Below are 16,324 nucleotides of genomic sequence, written 5' to 3' on the forward strand. Positions count from 1 at the left end.
GTTCTCTAATACATCTCAACACATTTTGAAATCAATGTTATAGGTGATGTCCCTTGTGGAGAGTTAGATGAATGGCTACAGATCATTGATGGGCACGTTGAGTGCCACGCTTGGCGGCTGGAACGCTGACTATTTAAGACATAGGCCCCGTCACTCCTAATAACACATTCAGAGACAGGTTTCTGATTGGTCCATGTCTAGTCAACCTGTGACTTGAGGAGGATTGTACAGGAGGATTAGTCTATAGTCATGTTAACATACATCTCTGTCACTTCTGACGGTTATGCACATATTCATTTATCAGCCATGTGTAATATACGTGATTAGTTACCCCCAGCGACTAAACTTGCCACAGTGATGCTGGAGCAATAGATGGACGGTTCATGCAATCCACACAAAACAAAAAATGCAGCGTATCGATGACCTCTCGGATATTAAGCACATGTAGATCACGCCCTTTCCGTATTAGTACTAGAGTTGTCCTTTCCTCTGTGTTTTTCAGTTATATGTGAGATAAACTAATGTCCTATAGAGTCCCTGACTATTTACCAGGACTCCTCAAGAACTTTACTTATCTGCTACAAGCACATATAAAGGTTACTACTGTTCAGAGGGTTTCTCTGCGTACTTGTTCGGTAGGATTTGTCTGAGGGACTATTTTTGCGTATGATAATGATCCATTTGTACGTACTTTTGTTTATGTGCAATGTTATACTGTTATAGTTTTCTGGCGAACGCCTCTTAAAAAATTTGTTTAATCTATAGGGGAAATGTGTGCCCCGTGGCCGTGCGCCATTCATTTTCATCGGACGTAAAATAAAAAATGAGCATACTCACCTCACCTCTACTCTTCTCTGGGTCCTGTCAGGCTTCCCTAAGCATTCTACGGCTCATACAAGATGCTGACGCTGAAAAGCCTCAATGCCTTATATGCGATAACTCAACGTCATTAGTGCTGAATCGCCTTCAAGCTCCTCACACTGCCTGGTGTCAGGACGTTGTATGAGCTGCAGCATGTTGAGAAAGCCTGTGGGGACCTGTAGGGGAGTAGAGAAGCAGTAAAGTAAGCATTCTTTTTTCTTTTTATTTAAATGACCGATGGATGGGAAGTCTGATGGAGGGCAGTCTGATTGGGGGGGGGGGCAAGGTACGGTGTCTGGCACAGACCTCTACCTTGCTACGCCTCACAGAATGAAATATATGGCTGCAAGGAGCTGGCATAGATGTTAACTATAATTTACTAAATTGTAATACATTGTCAGGCTGGTGTGGCCCAGCCCCTTTTGGGAGGCCATGCCCTTTTGGGCTCTTTTGCAACTTTTAGAATGGTTGAAAAATTCCCCAAAAAGTTTTTAATAACTCACTAAGGTGTGACATCTCAGTTGATTTATCCACAGTCCAAACCCCCCCCTCAAAAAAACAACCCACATACTGTAATATGTACAGTACTGAATTTACATCTCAGGAGCTTGTAGGCACAGATTATTTCGCACCTTAGTCTCCGCTGATTAAGTAGGTCACACCTACAGTAACTGTATGGCTTTAAAATATTTGTCTGCTCTTAGAATAAAGCAAAACATAGCACCCTTACCATTCTTCCCCTTGTCCATCCTTGGGTGTCCCCCCCCCCCCCCACATCACTGTGTGTGTCAAATTATCATATAAATACATAACATTTATGTATAAATACATACTGTTCTCTTCCACAGGCACCCTTCCCCCCGGGGCTGTCTATAGGCACAGGCTTACTGTGCCTATAGGTAAATATGGCCCTGAATGCATACCATGATTAGTGGAGCCAAATAGGAAAATCAGCTGTACTACATTCACATACTGCTATACTACATCTGTATATAATATGTTATATCAGATACAATGTATCAAAAATCATATTTCTTTTCAGAGATTGCCATGCAGGAGATAAAAGAAAGAACATTTTGTAACACAGCCACATAGCATCACACTCTTGAAAACTCTTCTTAACCTCTAATTCTTCAGTATAACCTGTGGGAAATGTAAGACCGGTTAATAATGAAACCTTGATTCCATTTTCTACTTAACAAGTCAGTGGAGAGCAATAGTTTTAATACAAAATGATAGTGCATGGTTTAATTGGAGAAGATGATGCTACACTTTCACCTCTTGAGTGTTGTAAAGCAAAGTAATACAGATTGTACTCAGCAATGCCCCTAGATAATAATGCAGATTAAGACATTTTATTATGCTTATTATATTTAGTAATTATTGAATGATCAATTGATGCGTTCGGTCAGAGTGTTCAGGAATGATATTTATTACACTGGATTGCTTGACTTTTAAGAACACATTAAAAACTTCTTAAGAAACTATTTAACTTTTAGGGATTCATGTGTCACTCCCAGCACTGTGCAAATACTTGTAATACCTGCTGTAACAAATTCAAGGTCAGAAAAATTGCAGATTATATGACTCGTAAATGTATAAAAAAAAAAATCAAAAGATAATTATCAAAGGGTCAAGACCAAATATAGCCTAACCTATTCTGTTAATGGAGATTTTATTAAGACATTTTTTATCTAGTTCTTTCTTTTAGAGTATAACTAGCTTTATGTTAATGAGCGCTAATGAATGTCATTATAGTAGAAGATGCCAGATTATGAAATGGCCCATATACTTCTTGGCAAAAGTCAAAGTTTAATTAATAGATTAAGAATAGGCCGACCATTGTGATTATTCTTCAAACATTAATGTATTGTACTAATTGGTGTTTAATGTGTGATTAAATCATTTTGGTTGTGTGAATTATGACATAGCAAGTTCATACAGCACTGATCTGAAAGCGGTGTACAATTAATAAAACTTACATGGTTCCACTTGTTAGGGCAGTAGTTTGTACTTCTGAGCTGCTTTTCTAATGTAAGCTAGATAGGAAGCTACAAACATAGTCAGCCAGTTTGGAGACTATGCAGAACTGTCTTTGGTCACCTGGCCACCCATTTTGCATACAAACATACAAAAACACTTTCCAGCTTTAGGCCTAATTCATACATTGAAGATTTAATCATACTGCATCAGTATTTTGAAGTCAACATCATGAGTGAATGCAAAGAAGAAAATAAGGATAATTCTTTCCATTATATTTCCTCGGTGTTCCTCGGTGCTGGCTTCCAAATACTGATGCAAAATACTGACCAAATCTGCAATGTGTGAATAGAAGCCCTATTAGATGAGCAAGTGATTGGGCAAATGAGCGTTCATATGAACACTCATTCCCGATTAGGGCAATGATCAGCAGATGAACAAGCATTTAGACAATGAACGAACAAACGCTTGTTCATCGGCTGATATGCTCGTTTATGCAGCATTAAATATCATAGTTGTCGGCAGCACATCACCCTGTGTAAACAGGGAGATGTGCTGCCGACATGAAAATTATAGGGATGAACAATCAGAGTAACAATCGATCATCCCCATAGATAAGCAATAATTACTCCTTGTGAAAGGCGCAAATGAGCGTGGGTCAAGGAGCTGTCTTGTTGATTGGCTCTCGTTTTCACCGCCCAAATCGGGCCGTGTAATAGGACTTTAAGGCCCTATACTTTATCTTCCCTCTATATCATCTATCTGTGGGAATTTTAGGTAATCTATTCCCATACTCATACCCCCGTGTCATCTGTGACAACTTTAATTAGTACACATTGAGGTAGGAATACCACCTAACATGCTATCAGGGGACTAGGAGTGCAAACTCCACCTTTTAGGGGTTCTATTCATTTTAATGGTGAGCTCAATCTGGGATAAACAACCTAATGCAGCTTTCAGACATTCAGAATTGTATGAGTCCTTATCAAATCTATCAACATGCCACATCCAATGCATGCCTGTTCACGTCCAGCAGAAAAAAATCTGCATGGATTTTTGTCCATTCTACGGAAATCAAAATCTGCATGAATAAGTAGTGTGCTTCTTTTCCTCATGGAAAGCCCGGCACATCAAACTCCACATTCAGATTTTTGCCACGGTTCCTCTATTAAATATGTGATGGATTTCACATGGGCAAATTCAACACGTTTAAACAGACCTTTACATACCCTTATTCATGTGTTTACAAAAGCTTACCAAAAAACTTGGCAACAAAATACTATAAAAAACGTCAAATACTGCAACATGTCACACAGTCAAATGCGTTTTTGATGCAGTTTCTGGTACAATTTAGGTATATGGGTGGAAAACACCCTTTAAATTTCCACCCCTAGAGCATGCTGGGATTTAGAACAAACACCACCAATGCCAAAAACATTCAAGAAAAGTTACAGAAAATCCCAAATTAATGCAGATTAAGTAAGGATGTCTAACACTTAGACAGTGTAAATTTAGATCAGGCAGTCAGAAAATGCACCAAATTTATTAAAATGGCTCATGCTATATGATAAACTTGACAAATCTTGTTGAGATAATAGACACTTTTCTCTTCCTTATACCACCTCTGGGTTGGCTCAGTTTTATGTGACAAAATGTTGGCACAATTTTTGCGCACTTTTGAAATGTGTCTAATGAGGCGCCTCACAAATATCTGTTCTATTTGAGGCAAATCAATAATACATTTTTCTAAAAATGATTTGCGAGGAACAAATGTGCAGAATTCTGGCACAATAACAATAGTAAATCTGCCCGATTGTGTGCAAGGAAAATGCACCAAATTCTCATATTCACTGCCAGTAAACATCTTCAACTCCATTTTTGGCAACAAAAAAACTTTTGAAAAAATGCCACAGCAACCTGGAGAAAAAAAATCCCTTACCACAGTGAATAAGGTTTGTACCAGACGTTAATAATGTTCTATGGCACTAAATTGCCGATAATTGATGGATTTGTTCATATGGAGTGATAAAACAATAGTAAAGGAATTTGAAATAGGAAATCTGATGGCTACATGTAGCCATACTTGAGGCCCACTTTTCTTACCATGGGTTATTTTGCAGAATTAACCTTTTAGGTATATTAGAAAGACCTAAAGTCATAATAAATTGGGTTAAATGACAAAATCAGCACTTTTACATAGATAAACTCTGCTATAGTTATGATGACATCATCAGTGACGTAACTATAGGGGTCACAGTGGTAACAATTGCGACCAGGCCCCAAAGCCAGGGGGGCTCACGGCCCCCTACACCACGTCTATAAAAAGTTACTATAGTAACTGTGGCCTATGTAATAAACTACACGGGCCCCTGTTACTATAGTAATTGACAGTATACTCACCCTCCTCATTCCAGAGCGCAGCAGAGGTTATGACAACTCTTCGCGTCATGACATCACAACGCTGTGCGTTGCGCATGGCATCACAACGCTGGATGAATTCGGGACCTCTGCTGCGGCTAGTGTAAGTATGGAAAACACTAGGAACAGAAGGAGTCATGCACTATTGTAATAAAGTTTGCCAATGGCATAGAAAAATAATTTTTATTGGACAATACAAAATACATAGAGTTAAAAAAGACTACAAATCTGAAGACTGTACACCTCCCAAGTGGTGAGGATGAACCTAAAGGAACCACTCCTTATATTGGCAGTTGCAGGAAGAAAAAGCTTATCTGACAGATAGTGAAATACTACCGGACTAGGGCAGAAAATACAATAAAGTAGTACTAGGCATAGGAGTCAGGGTATGTAAATTTAAGTAAGTAACATCATACATACAGCCAGAGTCACAAAGCTAACGAAGGTAAGCATTGTGAGTGGATTCCAATCAGAGCAAAAAGTGCTCACCGAGAATCCCCACAAAGCAGACAAGTCTTCCCAGAGTATTATCGCCAAAAGAAAGGAGCAAGTAAAATATGTAAAGCACAGCATAAAGTGTTACTAACCCATGTGGTTCCTGCAGTTCAGTATCTTCCCAAGTACGGAGAGACCCCGACGCGCGTTTCGCGTGGATGGCTTTTTCAAAAGGGGTACCCTTTTAACTCTATGTATTTTGTATTGTCCAATAAAAATTATTTTTCTATGCCATTGGCAAACTTTATTACAATAGTGCATGACTCCTTCTGTTCCTAGTGTTTTCCATAATTATTTTGGAGTTTCTATTCTGACAAAGGGAGGTTTAAATCCGCACATGCTGGTGACCTAGCCCTTATAACCATTTTCCTGTTGAGACATATGTTTATAAGGCTAGTGTAAGTAGTCTGCTGGGGCCCGGGTTCTCGAGTCCCTAAAAATTGATGGCCTATCCTGAGGATAGGCTATCAATAGCTGATGGGTCGGGGTCCGACTTCCGCCAATTAGCTGTTTTGATGGGGGCGCAGCGCTCGTACGAGATATGACTTTTACTTCCACTGCACCATAGTGGATCATAATTATAATTATGATGTCCCGGGACGTAGCTAAAGGCTCATGGGCCCCCCATGAGCCTTTAGCTACGCCCCGGATCATCATAATTATGATTAACCACTGAGATTTCACATTGATCTCATACCCCTGGTAAGGTCCTTTTTTGATCACTGGATTCCAATTGATTATGAGAATTACGTTTCCGTGACCTTTGCAGTTTTACCAGACACATGCCACTCTTGTCTGTAGTCTGTGTCTGGTATTGCAGCTCACTCTGTCTTTGAACAAGTTACTGACAAGTCAATGGAGCAACATATCACCTGAACAACAGTGGTGCTGTGTCTGGTAACATTACAAGGGGCTGTGGAACTTCAATGATTCTAGTGATTGTGGGGGTCCCGGTCTGGACTTACACCAATCGCACATTAATGGAATATCCTAGGAATCTGCCCTTCAAGTGAAATCTCAGCAAACCCATGTAAGTTTACAGTCAGATTAACATAAAACTGATAACTCCATCTTTTCCCTTCCTCGAAGCTGTTACAATTTGATGCATGCCTTGCTGTAAACACGTTTCAACTTGTACATTCAAGTGAATGAGAGGAATGCAAAAAATGCTTTTAAAAATATCAGATCAATGTTTGATGAATCCAATCCTATTTATTGTTAATATTTTTGAAAGAAAAAATGAAGTGACATTTTTTTTCTTTAGTAAAGACACTTGTTTTAATGAATTGATTACTCGACTTTGATTCAACTGTATAGTCCCCTGTAACTTGGCAGCATCAACTGAATTATTTAACAGGATGTTGTGGCTGTTGGTGATCATGAATGGTTGTCACTTTGATATAATAGTTACTAAAATTTAATGCAGTTTACTTCACAGCAGTTGCTTTTAAATATACTGGGAAAGTATCGGTAGCTACAACACCGCTCATCATTCAATGTCTGTGAACCTTTGGGCAATAAATCATATCAGATAAAAACATGCTCTATTTGGCAGGCAATTTTCATACAGTTACAATGTGGCTTATCAAAAATGTAACCTTAAAAATAAAAGCGTTGACATTTTTGAACATCCACATACTGTACATCAAATTTCAAATATCACATGAGTTCACAAGGCATTAAGTTTTTTATATTCTTTCAATTACCACTCATGAGTATTAACACCTATATAAGAAATCACACATGAACCATTTCTAGAGAAAAATGAACAATATTTTATTGAGAGACAAAATAGTTAAAAACAAGTACATTAGCAGTAACATTACCCATGAAAAAGGATCCCCCACAAAGCTCGGGTCCCAGAGCCTCATATCATAAAGTGCAAATAGTGCATATGAGAACTGGTACATATATCATAAAGTGAATAATGGAAGTAGAAAACATCCAAAAAAGGGGTTATATTATATGATGAGAGGCAGATCACAAACAATTGTATAAGGAGGCATATAGACCAAAGCTATGGTGGGATACAAACCCCAACACGTGTTTCGCACGTAGCTTCTTCCGGGGGCTATACCAAAGGTCAAAAATGTATGGGTATATAAAGCACAACCCACCAATGGATGGCAAAACATACAGCTGGTAACATATGTAATAAATTACCTCAAAGTCCTACAAGATGTAATCCAAATCAGAGACTCCTAAACAGTAGCACTATGTAAGACTAGAAGGGTGTGAGTCTGTGAAGCTGCGTAGCAGGCATCCACCAGGTGTAGCTGACTATAATCACACAAGTTCGGCGAGTGGGAGAACAGTCAGCTGTCCGGACCGCGCCAATCGTAGCAACACCATCGGTGCATAAGTGATAACCGGTGGAATGCGCTGGAATGCAGACGACATGGCGCCATCCCCAGATGCTTGCCCCACCACAAAGGTGGAGGGAGGGATAAATGGGAGAGAGGCCAGGACGCTGCACTAGTGTAGAAGAGGAAGGGGGCGCAGAATAGACACATGACCTAAGCACGTCAAAGGTCTCTTGACAACCAATTAAAAGAATGTAGAAGCAAAAAGCATCCCCTGACACTTGAATATAAAACCTGCGAAATTTAGTGCGGTCACTATTATACATGAAAGCACACTAGTACAGACAGAATACAAGTATATATAAAGACCCATATACTAATATAAAAAAAAACATCATTATAGTAAAAATTATATATAGGAACAAATATACATACAGTGTATAAACAAGGACATACAATACAATGCAATGTTATACACCATGTACATTCAGTGCAAAGTAGAAGTGTTTTAAAAAGTATATTCATAATGTAAGTGAATAAAACAGTATTAAAAGCAACAATACAGCCGAATGTTAGTGCATATTATTATCATAAAGATTATGTATTTCCTAATAAAACACTTAGGGAAATAGCAGTGTATAATACTAAAAAGATGAACATGCAGTGATGAGTGAACACACAACGAGAATTATAAAAAATAAAAATAATAAAGGAGTGACCAAAGTATGAATAATCCAAACCTAAATATCAGCATATAAAGTATAAGACCCAATATAATGATCTTAGAGGAATATCGTCAAGTGAATATGTATCCTATTTAGCCTTGAAAAAAGACGACTAAGGGGGGACAGGATTAACTTATATAAATATATTAATGGCACATACAAAAAATATGGTGAAATCCTGTTCCTTGTAAAACCCCCTCAAAAAACAAGGGGGCACTCCCTCCGTCTGGAGAAAAAAAGGTTCAACCTGCAGAGGCGACAAGCCTTCTTTACTGTGAGAACTGTGAATCTATGGAATAGCCTACCGCAGGAGCTGGTCGCAGCAGGGACAGTAGATGGCTTTAAAAAAGGGTTAGATAATTTCCTAGAACAAAAAAGTATTAACTCCTATGTATAGAAATTTTTCCTTCCCTTTTCCCGTCCCTTGGTTGAACTTGATGGACATGTGTCTTTTTTCAGCCGTACTAACTATGTAACTATGTGGATGGTAATATATTTATCAAAGTCCTGCGCCATCTCCATCATACACATATAGAAGAAACAAAGTTGGACAAAAGAGAGGAGAAAGAGCCATATTGAACTTGTATAGACCTGTAGGACATAAATAAAACAAATACAAAACAGAAGAATTAGTGAAGTTAAAAAATATGTAAAACCAACTTAAAAACACCATTTAAAAAAAAACCTTGATAATGGTGATATGTAGCATAAATAATATGGATTATATCGCTCAAGTATAAACATACACGGTGGTTATAAATATTAGGAGCAAAGGGAGCTATTGAGGAAAAGAACACAATCAGTATCACATTGTCACAGTACTAAGTCGACTTTTTATCTATAGGAACGGTGCAAAACTAATTTTTTCATTCAATCCTTTTAGGGGAAGTAGTATCAAGTATATGAATCCATCTAGCCTCTTTCTGGGCAAAAATTCACTTCCAATCACCTCCCCTACCATTTCTTAGTCCACGATCAATCCCTCTTACCTGCAAATATTTACTGTTGCAGCTATGATGTATCTTAAAATGCCTAGGTAGAGTCTTCAACTTCGATTGATCGGTTTCATTTTCTGCTGCTTCAATATTAAAGACATGTTCCCTCACACAACGTTTTAATTTGTGGGATGTTAGTCCGACATAGATTTTATCATACGGAAAAGTCACATAGTATAAGCTTCAATTGTGTTGCATCCAATGGAATGTGTGATTTTAAATTCTTTGTTCCTACATGAATTCAGGAAAATATCAGCAGTTTCCAAATTTGGACATGCAACTCACTTCCCACAGGGCTTAAAGCCCCATTTGGGGCCCTTTGTCCCAAAGATTTTACCCGGGACCTTACCTGGATAATAACTACGGACCAACAGGTCTTTCAAATTCTTTGATCTTCGATATGTTATTGACGGTAACCTTGCTCTATATCGGTTCAATATCTCATCTGTGTATAAGATATCCCAGTATTTGCTAAGTGCTGCTCTTATTTCACGACATCTGGAATTATATAGGGATATGAATCTTACAATGTCAGGTTGTTGTTTAGGAATTCTTCTAGGCATCAATAGGTCATCTCGTCTTGAGGTATTTGCTCTTTTATAACGCTGTCTTATTGACCGTTCACTATAGCCACGATTCTCAAAACGCCTTCTGAGTTCAGTGGCTTGATTTTTAAAACTAGTCATCAGAGCAGATTCTTCGTATTCTCAAAAATTAACCTATGGGTATACTATTGATCAAATTAGATGGATGAGATGAGTTGGCATGTAGATGGGCATTCACTGAGATAGACTTCCTATGTACATCAGTTTCTATTCGTCCATCGTTAGTCACATGGAATTGTACATCTAGTGAATCCTTAGTTCTTCAAGATTTATATGTTAACTTATTATTCATTGAGTTGTTATTCAAAGTATCCATAAAATATTTCAGTTCCTGGGGTGAACCCTGGCAGATAAAGATGACATCGTCAATGTAGCGCCCCCATAAATGAACCCTCTCAATGAGAGGCGTAGGCTCATTAAGGAATATCTGATGTTCCCACAGCCCCAGGAACAGATTAACATATGAGGGTGCACATGACGTCCCCATTGCTGTGCCTTGGAGCTGTAGGTACACAGATTCCTTAAAGAAAAATTGTTTTTGAGTGAGTTAGGGAAGACTCAAGAAATTGAAAAATGAGCTTACCAAGGTCAGGGTCGACTTCAGACATGTGTAGAAAATGTCTTGTTGCTTCCAGGCCTTCACTGTGACGTATCGAAGTGTATAACGATTCCACGTTCCACGATTCCATTTTCCAGGTAGCAATGGTCATGTCAGGTTCCAAATAGATACCATTCATCTTACGTAAAATATCGGTCGTATCCTTCAAGTAGGATGGTGGAGGCTCAACTAGGGGACGCAAAATAAAATCAATGAATTTACATATGGGTATTATATATTATATCATATATTATTCCGAATACAATTGGTCTTCCGGGAGGCTGCATAGCATCCTTATGGATCTTGAGTAGCATATAAAAACATGCCACCATTGGGTCATTGGGCCTTAACCCCTCATATTGTGTTTTATTTATAATCCCTTTAGACATCGCTTCTGATAAAATGAAATCAAGTTCAATTTGAAATTTTCTGAATGGGTTGAACTTGAGTCTCTGATAACACATTGAATCAAGAAGCTGTCTAAAAGCCTCTCTTTTGTACATGCCTTTGGGCCAGATGACGACGTTGCCACCCTTATCAGATGGTTTAATAACAACGTCGTCCTGACCGCTCTCATATTTGCCCCTCACTCCACTTTCGTGGTAGGGCGGCCATCTTGGGATGGCAGCCATTTCATCTGCGTTCCACCTGTTAGCACTTATGCACAGGTGGTGTTGCTATGATTGGCGTAGTCCGGACAGCTGACCGTGCTCCCACTCACCCACCCCTCCCCCACTGAGGGGCGGACTTGTGTGATTATAGTCAGCTGCACCTGGTGGATGCCTGCTACGCAGCTTTACAGACTCACGGCCTTCTAGTCTTACATAGTGCTATTGTTTAGGAGTCTGCCAGTTGGATTACATCTTGTAGGACTTTGAAGTAATGTATTCCATGTATTACTAGCTGTATGCTTTGTCGTCCATTGGTGGGTTGTGCTATATATACCCATACTTTTTTGACCTTTGGTATAGCCCCCGGAAGAAGCTACCTGCGAAACACATGTTGGGGTTTGGATCCCCTCATAGCTTTGGTCTGTATGCCTCCTTATACAATTTTTTGGTGATCTGCCTCTCATCATATAATATAACCCCCTTTTTTGGATGTTTTCTACTTCCATTATTCACTTTATGATATATGTACCAGTTCTTATATGCACTATTTGCACTTTATAATATGAGGCTCTGGGACCCGACCTATGTGTGGATCCTTTTTCATGGGTAATGTTGCTGCTAATGTACTTGTTTTTAACTATTTTGTCTCTCAATAAAATAATGTTTATTTTTCTCTAGAAATGGTTCATGTGTGATTTCTTATATAGGTGTTCCTATCCGTATGTTACACAGTTAATTTCGTTTGCTATATGCATGTATTGGCTCAATCGTCTTAGTAGGTGTTATACTCATGAGTATTAGTTAAATTCTACAAGTATTTGGGGCAACTAAAAGGCCATTCCATAAATCCATATGTACCTTTTGCCCTTAGTCAGTGTTAGAATTGCAGCTCATCCCCATTCAAGTGAATGAGGCTGAGTCGCAATACCAGACACAGCCAACTGACAAAAGTGGTACTGTTTCTAGGGGCAAAAAAATCCCTTTAATAAAACCGATTTATATAACCGATATAAGTAAAAATGCAACTTTTGGATACTGCCAATTAATAGACCCAACGTAAGAATAACATATTTAAATTAATCTCAATTCTTATATAATCACTGTGAGTCCGATCTCTTAATTTATCACCTCCATGGTTTAGAGCAGCTCTCACCCAGAGATGTTCTATTGTCTCTTAAAATGAACAGATCTATGTTTGTGTTAACATTTTCTGTCCTACAGGTTCAAGCCAGGAGTTAGACCAATTCTAATTTTTTAAATGTTATGCATATATTTCCATTGCCATGCTGCCACCTAGTGCCCAGGCTGCATTAATATATGTTTTTAAGTGCATGGGACCTGTGGTCACATGTTGTAAGCTATGCAGGTCCACAAGTGACTGAAGTGTACTGCTTATGGTAGGAAAGAGGAACCAGCGTGTGTGTGTGTGTGTGTGTGTGTGTGTGTGTGTGTGTGTGCTGTGGAACACACATGTTAGGCAGGGAGAGGTGCTAATTCTGGTCGGGGACAGCTTGTGTGGCGAGTGCTACATGGCCGAACTGAGTAAAGCGCTGTTGAGGTGGAGGAAGCAGAAGGGAAGAGCAAAGAAAGGGAGTCTTCTGATTAGTCAGCCCTGTGCTCAGCCACTGTTTCCCCTGGGGTGAGAAAGTACCCCTGCTAAAGATAGAGAAATTGCTTAGAGAGTAGGTGCAGTGGAGTCTCCCAGCTGCGATGCTAATCATAGAGAGAGACAGCTATAGAGTGAGTATGCCATTATAGGGATGAAACCCTTGAGTACTGATGCTGCAGAAGTGGGAAGCATATTATTGCCATTGTGAAGAACGTCGATGAACCTCTGAAGAGATAGTGTGAGGGCACTTATAAGAGCAACCACCGCAGCCAACTTTGTAGCAGACGATTCAAGTGTAATACCTCCTTGTAACATTGTGCTTGCTGTGCCTCCCGCTGAGATTAAGAAACCACCAAACCTACCTTTTTGTAAAAAATAAAGACCTATTTTCCACCGACTTGTCTGTTTATGACATTTTCTGTCCTTGAATACACACACCCTGCCATACCACCCCTGTCTCGGACATCTTACAATTGAGTGGCTTCTCAGCTGCGCTTATTCACACGTAGGTGAGGTTTAAAAACAAGTAGATTCTGGCAAAAAACAAAAATAAAAGTAAGTAAATTATTTAACCCCCTTAGTGACCAGGTCTTAATGACAAAGCAATTTTGTAAGTTTTTCCATCGGCACATTCAAGAGCTATACATTTTTATTTTTCCATCGACATAGCTGTATAAGGGCTTGTTTTTTGTGGGACAAGTTGTGTTTTTAATAGCACCATTTTGGGGTGCATATGATTTACCCGGAGGTAGCTGAGAGCAGGAAGATTTTACTTCTCCAGGTGGCGCTGCTTTATATCAGAATAAAGCAGTGATGTCAAAAGGCTACTCCATCGGAATAAAGCCCGTTAGTGACCACCGTAAAAACACCTATGGGCGGTCACTAACGGGTTAAAATAGTTCCCTGGTTTAGCGCATGGTTTACTAAAATTGTATTCCGGCTAGACAACCCTCTGTGAGTTAAGCAGCCTGGACTCGAGACTGAAACATTTTATCTACATTGATACAGTATATTGTAGTAACCATCAGGATAGAAAAGAGATATCTGCTGCTAATGTATTTAGCTCACAGGGGGTATCATTTTGTAACAAACCCTCAACGGTAAAGACGTATTAGTTATGTATGTGTTTTAGGCTTCTGGATATAATGAAGAATCTTCCAAATCAGAGATAGCAAACAGATGGCTTGCAAATGAGCAGAAATTGAAATACACAATGTATTATAATAAATGAGCTTTAGTTTAATAAAACTAGGAAAAAACTACTCCAATGTCGGGTCCGTACAGGGATCTTTTTGTGTTTAAAGGGATTGTCCAGGATTAGAAAAAAAGAGTCTGTTTATTCCCCCCAAAAACAGCGCTATGTCTGTCTATTGGTTGCATCTTCTATTGCAGCTCATCGCCATTCACTTTATTAGGGCTGAGTTGCAATAACAATACACCTGCAGTTTTATAAAGTTGTAAGCGGTTTTATGGCATTTTAGTGGTGTGTTTTTTAATGCCTTTTAGAGACATATTGAAAAAGCCATTTATGAGTATAAACAAAAAAGCAATGAAAAACACCATGCCCAGAGCATGTTGCTTTTTAAAATAAACTCAACTAACAACAAAAATGGCAAAAACTGCCACAAACCAAAATTATATGTATGTAAGGTATTCATATGTTCCTGCAGATTGACTTCAAATGTCTGGCTGCAGTGTTTCTGGCTTTGGGAAAAAAGCCTTAAAACACAGCTAAAAATGCACCAAAACTCTGTGTGAGCTCGGCCTAAGACTGAATTCACACGCAGCGGTTTCCGGAAACTCAACATAAATATCTCCACAGAAGTATGATTGAATCTTCCAGCACAAATGTTCTTGATAAGTTCCGCTTCAATTGCTTCTTGTATGCATCATACATGTACAGTATATAAACCCATTCTATCTGTTTATAGTAGATACAGTGAAGGAAATAAGTATTTGATCCCTTGCTGATTTTGTATGTTTGCCCACTGTCAAAGACATGAACAGTCTAGAATTTTTAGGCTAAGTTAATTTTACCAGTGAGAGATAGATTATATAAAAAAAATACAAAAATAAAATCACATTGTCAAAATTATATATATTTATTTGCATTGTGCACAGAGAAATAAGTATTTGATCCCTTTGGCAAACAAGACTTAAACCCTTGTTGGCAAGCACAGCAGTCAGACGTTTGTTTGTAGTTGATGATGAGGTTTGCACACATGTTAGATGGAATTTTGGCCCACTCCTCTTTGCAGATCATCTGTAAATCATTAAGATTTCGAGGCTGTCGCTTGGCAACTCAATTCTTCAGCTCCCTCCATAAGTTTTCGATGGGATTAAGGTCTGGAGACTGGCTAGGCCACTCCATGACCTTAATGTGCTTCTTTTTGAGCCACTCCTTTGTTGCCTTGGCTGTATGTTTCGGGTCATTGTCGTGCTGGAAGACCCAGCCACGAGCCATTTTTAATGTCCTGGTGGAGGGAAGGAGGTTATCACTCAGGATTTGACGGTACATGGCTCCATCCATTCTCCCATTGATGCGGTGAAGTAGTCCTGTGCCCTTAGCAGAGAAACACCCCCAAAACATAATGTTTCCACCTCCATGCTTGACAGTGGGGATGGTGTTCTTTGGGTCATAGGCAGCATTTCTCTTCCTCCAAACACGGCGAGTTGAGTTAATGCCAAAGAGCTCAATTTTAGTCTAATCTGACCACAGCACCTTCTCCCAATCACTCTCAGAATCATCCAGATGTTCATTTGCAAACTTCAGACGGGCCTGTACATGTGCCTTCTTGAGCAGGGGGACCTTGCGGGCACTGCAGGATTTTAATCCATTACGGCGTAATGTGTTACCAATGGTTTTCTTGGTGACTGTGGTCCCAGCTGCCTTGAGATCATTAACAATTTCCCCCCGTGTAGTTTTCGGCTGAGCTCTCACCTTACTCAGGATCAAGGATACCCCACGAGGTGAGATTTTGCATGGAGCCCCAGATCGATGTCGATTGACAGTCATTTAGTATGTCTTCTATTTTTTTACAATTGGACCAACAGTTGTCTCCTTCTCACCCAGCGTCTTACTTATGGTTTTGTAGCCCATTCCAGCCTTGTGCAGGTCTATGAT

The 16,324-nt window shown here is 39.2% G+C and overlaps 1 long non-coding RNA gene across 1 annotated transcript; it reads right to left on the reverse strand.

The window, feature by feature from the left end:
- Positions 1-9,506: 9,506 nt before the first annotated feature.
- LOC142663819 (uncharacterized) lies at positions 9,507-13,717 on the reverse strand. Its single transcript, XR_012851147.1, has 3 exons — positions 13,563-13,717; positions 10,966-11,169; positions 9,507-10,725 (listed from the first exon to the last, which is right to left on the reverse strand). It is a non-coding gene; the product is annotated as an uncharacterized LOC142663819 (long non-coding RNA).
- Between the last annotated feature and the right edge of the window lie 2,607 nt (positions 13,718-16,324).

The sequence above is a fragment of the Rhinoderma darwinii genome, chromosome 11, assembly GCF_050947455.1.
Source record: "Rhinoderma darwinii isolate aRhiDar2 chromosome 11, aRhiDar2.hap1, whole genome shotgun sequence".
In the NCBI taxonomy this organism is placed as follows: Eukaryota; Metazoa; Chordata; class Amphibia; order Anura; family Rhinodermatidae; genus Rhinoderma; species Rhinoderma darwinii.